The following is a 5,242-nucleotide window of genomic DNA, read 5'->3' on the forward strand; positions in this document are numbered from 1 at the left end:
GATTATCGGGGGGTTGCTGGTGGGTTCCTGCTGGAGGAAAGGGAGAGCAAATACACCAGAAGTGGGAAGGTTTGCAGAGTCTGGTTTAGAGGTTGGAGCGGGGCAGGAAATTCACAGCGTGGGGAAAGGAGGAGGCAAGGGTGTGGCAGACCTGCTGGGAGTTATTTACTAAGTGGCCTAGATTCTAGGAACAGACCCAGGAGGTTTGGAGGTGGAAATGCCCTAATTTGTGAAGAGAGAAAATAACCCACCTACATGGAGCTAGTCAAACTGACCAGACTCCTAGTGCTGGAGCCTGACCTCATTAAATAACCATCAGCTGCTGTGAGATATAAAGGGGACACCCATGAGTCAGGCTTATTGGAGCTGCCTCTCCCTTCATATCCCGCTCCTCACAATGAGGAGGGTGTTGGGCATCCTACCAGCGAGCTCTCCCTGGACCCTGCTAGGGGCTCCATCTCCTGTATCAGTCAGTGGCTAGTAGGGGGGTGATGGATATGCTGGGAGAGATAAAGGGCTCTCTCTTCATCCCCTCACCCTGGCATTTGCTGGATACTCTGAGCCAAGTCGAGGTGGGACTCTCCTGACTGTGATCCACCCAGAGCTTCCATTTGATTCACTCTTCTCTGCCACAAATAGTGGGGCTGTGAGTGGGGCAGCAAATCCTTAGTGTTGGACTCTTACTCTTTCAGGGGCCGGTGACCTTCAAGGAGATGGCTATGTATTTCACCAGGGGAGAGTGGGCTCTGCTGGACCCCGCTCAGAGAGCCCTCTACTGGGATGTCATGCAGGAGAACTATGAGACTGTGACCTCGCTGGGTAAGGGTTCCTGTCCCTTCTGTTCTTGGAAGGGGAAATGAAGAGTGAAGGTTCACGCCACCCCCACAATGCCATCTGTACCCTGTCCTGTTTCAGCATCACCCCAATAGGCCAGTGACACACATAATACCAGAGACCCTCCTCTGCTGCAGAACACTTTGGGAACAGAGCACAGGAGCCGTATTGCACAGTGTCAAATATCTCCTGTTTGCTCAAGTGAAACTGGGGGTTAGGTCTAGCATAACTGTCCCATACCCCTAATCATTTTTCTTGCCCTTTTCTGAACCTTTTCCAATTCCAATATATCTATTTTTGATATGGGGTGACAATTGCATGCAGTATTCAAGGTGTGGGTGTATCATGGATTTATTTGCTGTTTTTACAAATATGATCTATGAGATATTCTGTCATATCTATCACTTTCTTAATTATTTCCTACATTGTTCACTTTTTTTCACTGCTGCTGCACATTGAGTGGATGTTTTCAGAGAACTATCCACAGTGACTCCAAGATCCATCTCTTGAGTGGAAACAACTAATTTAGACCCCATCATTTTGTATGTATAGTTGGGATTGTGTTTTCCAATGGGCTGCACTATGTGCTATCCTGTCATCTAGTACTGCTGAGATCCTGGATTCAGTAATATCTCTGCCCTTCCTGTTCCCTTTCTCCACCGAACCCCGCCAGCCCATGCTTCCTGTTCCCAGCTTCCCCAGGATTCTCGCACTGTCTCTGAACCTCTCTGTCAGCAAGAAGCAGTGCCAGGGACACTTGCCCTCTGTCTGGAGTCTTCGATTTCTGGGACATGGATTTACTTTCTCTGTGTTGTAAGAGGCTCTGTCATAATGAGTGTCTGTGACGTTACCCAGAGTACAATCTGGACTGTTAAATAGCTGTCCCCTCAGTTCTCCAGCATGGGGTGCCTTTTCCACTGTTTCCCCAAGAGAACAGCCTCTCTTGGCCAATTAACACACAGTCTCCAGCATGTAACTCACTCCCAGCTACACAGTATTGAGTGCTGCTAGACAGCCACTCATGAATTACACCTCAGGAGAAAACCAGCAAATTCTCAAGTGCCCAACTTTCCCCCAGAAATGTGCATCTTGCACTTTCCAGCACGCTACTGAACGACCCAAGCTCATATGAAGTCCGTCATTTCATCAGCGGAAAATGACATGCACCAGCTTGTTATCCCAAACAGAGTTTCCAACACACTTCAATCCACACATACTGGTTAGATGAACAATAAACCAAGATTGTTAACTACCAAAAACTAAAACTAGGCCCAGTCCATGAAAGGGGCACTCCCAGGAGAGACTGTATAAAGACTGGAACATGAAACACCTTTGTAAACCTGAGACAGCTGCCTTGGGGACAATGACAGGGAGAATTCCCCAAAGTGACTCTTTTGTTTCTGCTCTTCTCTGGCTTCCGATTGTTCCTTCCAACGTGGAGTACTTTGCACTTGTCTCTACTGAATTTGATCCTATTTACTTCAGATAATTTCTCCCGTTTGTCCAGATCGTTTTGAATTTTAATCCAATCCTCCAAAGCACTTACAACCCCTCCGAGCTTGGTGTTGTCCGCAAACTTGATACGTGTAAGAGAGAGACTGTTACTGGGAGGGTTTCCAAAGATGGGCCTGAACTAGAAATGAGCTCCGTTTCACATGTGTGGGTCCCCGCCACTCCCTGGGGGTGTGCTAGAGTGACCAGATGTCCCGATTTTATAGGGACAGTCCCGATTTGGGGGGTCTTTTGCTTATATAGGATCCTATTACCCTCCACCCTGTTCCAATTTTTCACACTTGCTGTCTGGTCACCCTAAGGTGTGCACATTTGTGGGTCACAGCTGTTCACTGCCCCTCTCATTGCAGCGTGTGTGCAGGGTTACTGCCCTGGGAACTTCAGGGCACCAGTGGACATGGGGCTGGCTGGAGGCAGGGCAGGGGCTGACTGGAGGTCGGGTCTGGCTGCAAGCAGGGCAAGGCGTGCGGGACTGGCTGCTGACAGGGGCTGGCAGCAGGCAGGGGGATGTGGGGTGGAGTGGGCTGGTTGGCTTCAGGCAGGGCCTCAGGGGAGTGCGCAGGGGTTGGCAGGCCTGGAGACAGAGGAGTGTGGGACTGGCTGGCTTAAGGCAGGGGAGTGCGGCAAGGGTTGACTGGAGACAGGGCACGGGGTGCGGGGCTGGTGCAGGCAGGGCAGGGGGTGCAGCAGGGGCTGGCTGAGGGCAGGGGTGCGGGTACAGGGGGTACAGCCTACCCTGTACGGTAAGTGCCCCCTCCTCCATCAAGGTAGCAGCAGCAGCCCAGGGCTCGGGGGCTATTTAAAGGGCCTGGGGCTCCCCTGCTTCCACCGTCCCAGCCCTTTGAATAGCCGTGGGAGCTCTGGGGAAGTGGCGGGGCTCCGGGGGCTGTTTAAAGGGCCGGGGCGGTAGAAGAAAGGGGAGCCCCAGACTTTTTAAATAGCCCCCAAGTCTCCAGCAGTGGGGCTCTGGTGGCAATTTAAACAGCCTGAGGCTCCAGTCAGCGCTGGGAGCCCCAGGCCGTTTAAATTGGCCCCTGGGGAAGCTGGGCCACCCTAGTACAGTGCACCAGCAGGGCTTGGGTGCGGGGCCCGATTCAAGGGAATTGGTTGAATTGGCCTAAAGCCGGCCCTGCCCGCAGAAAAGCAAGGAAGTAGCACAGGCTTATCACTGTCCCTGGGTGGGCTTGAACCACCATCCTTTCAGTTAAGAGCCAAACGTGCTGACCCATTGCACCACAGAGACACAGACAGGCCAGGCTGTATGGAGCACAACAGTCAGGAATCAGCTCAGGGTCCGGTCTAGCACATGCATGCAGTGGTTGGACAAGCAACAGCAAGGAACTGGACTGGTGCGGAGTGAAAGATCTGTGGGAAGGAACCGAAAATAGTACTGGGGCTGCAGTACAGGGCTTGCATACACTTTCTTTGGCCTGTTTTGCTGGAAGAGTTAGCAGGGCAAGCTTGTTAGTCACAGGTAAGGGGGTGAGTTTATGCAAATTCTGGACTCTGGGACCACAGCTGGGGTGAGACAGGCACAACTTTTGTGGCACATGCACCCTCTCTGCAACCAACCTTTGTTACTTCACTCCATAACAGCACATACAAAGCAACCTTTTACCTTTCAGCACCAAAATATACTGTAGAAGAAATCTAGTAGCATAACTTTAAGAAGAGAACCTTCAGTACTAACAACAATTCTAAAGATATTCAAAAATACCTCTGTCTTTAGACACCAGACACAAAATCAATCAGACCAAGAACAAACATCTATTCCTACTTCCCAGACACTTGGGGAGAGGGGGGGGGGGTTGGAACCCATACCCCTTAATAATGAGTCCTTTCCAGGCGAGGGGCAAGCTCTCAGGCCTCAAATGCCAGGTACAGTTACTCTCTCCTTGATCCAAACTAAACAGGAAAATACACTTGATTACTCCTGCCCCAATAACAAAGAGATGGGGGATCCCACAGCAGCTGAAATGACCATTTGGACAAGCACTCCCCTCATGCAATCTGGGGTGGGTGTAACCATGCAAATGACATCAGCCCCAAAAGACCTTTACAACAGATCACCAACAGATGGCAAGGCAGAGTTCATACCGACCCTGCTTAAACTAGATTGTGGCAAAGATTAAAAAACACTGAATGTTAAAACTCACCAAACGCGGGTGAATCCATTCTCATTGTCGTACCCACTTCTTAAACTCCACACCTGAACGTAGCCCTCACATGGACAACATACCCTCCTAACTCAGTGTCTGTACGTTAACTTTTTACCCCCAGTCAGGGCTATTGCAGATTCTGTATTCCTTACACCACCCGATCTTAAACCGAACTTCGCACCCCCTGGGTAATCTGTACATTGTTCCCTGATCACCAGAAACTTCTACACCTAAATGCTGTACCGTACACCTTTTTCTTCTTTGAACGTCATCTTACTAAAATGTTGACATTTGTTTGAGATCCCGGCTCCTGTTCCCTTGCAAGGCATGTGCCTTTGCTCCAGGTTTTAGTCTGCTAATACAGCGGGGGCAGGGTGGGGGCCGATTGAGCCAGAGGCGCTTGCCTGCTGCAGACACGGATCAAAGGCTGAACCTCATCCCCCACGAGCTGAAGGCTTAATTGAAAACAGTTTAAGCAGTACTCTCATCTCCGGCACTCAGCTACCCAGCTCCCAATGGGGTCCAAATCCCAAATAGATCCTTTTTACCCTGTAGAAGCTGTAAAAGCCTGTGACCAGGGCAGCTGCCTAGCAGCCGGCGCATATGCCTGCCAGCGTGAGAGCTCGTAAGGCACTAATCCAGATAGAGGTGGCTGGGTGGCAGGGGGAGTAAAGAGCCAGCAGAGTGGTGCAGCGGACGCGTGCTGGGCCCATAACCCAGAGGTCAATGGATCAAAG

The 5,242-nt window shown here is 50.9% G+C and overlaps 1 non-coding gene across 1 annotated transcript; it reads right to left on the reverse strand.

Annotated features, from left to right (window-relative positions):
• Positions 1 to 3,515: 3,515 nt before the first annotated feature.
• On the reverse strand, positions 3,516 to 3,589 carry TRNAK-CUU (transfer RNA lysine (anticodon CUU)). Its single transcript has one exon. It is a non-coding gene; the product is annotated as a tRNA-Lys (tRNA).
• Between the last annotated feature and the right edge of the window lie 1,653 nt (positions 3,590 to 5,242).

This window comes from Gopherus flavomarginatus, chromosome 16 (assembly GCF_025201925.1).
Source record: "Gopherus flavomarginatus isolate rGopFla2 chromosome 16, rGopFla2.mat.asm, whole genome shotgun sequence".
NCBI classification, from domain to species: Eukaryota; Metazoa; Chordata; order Testudines; family Testudinidae; genus Gopherus; species Gopherus flavomarginatus.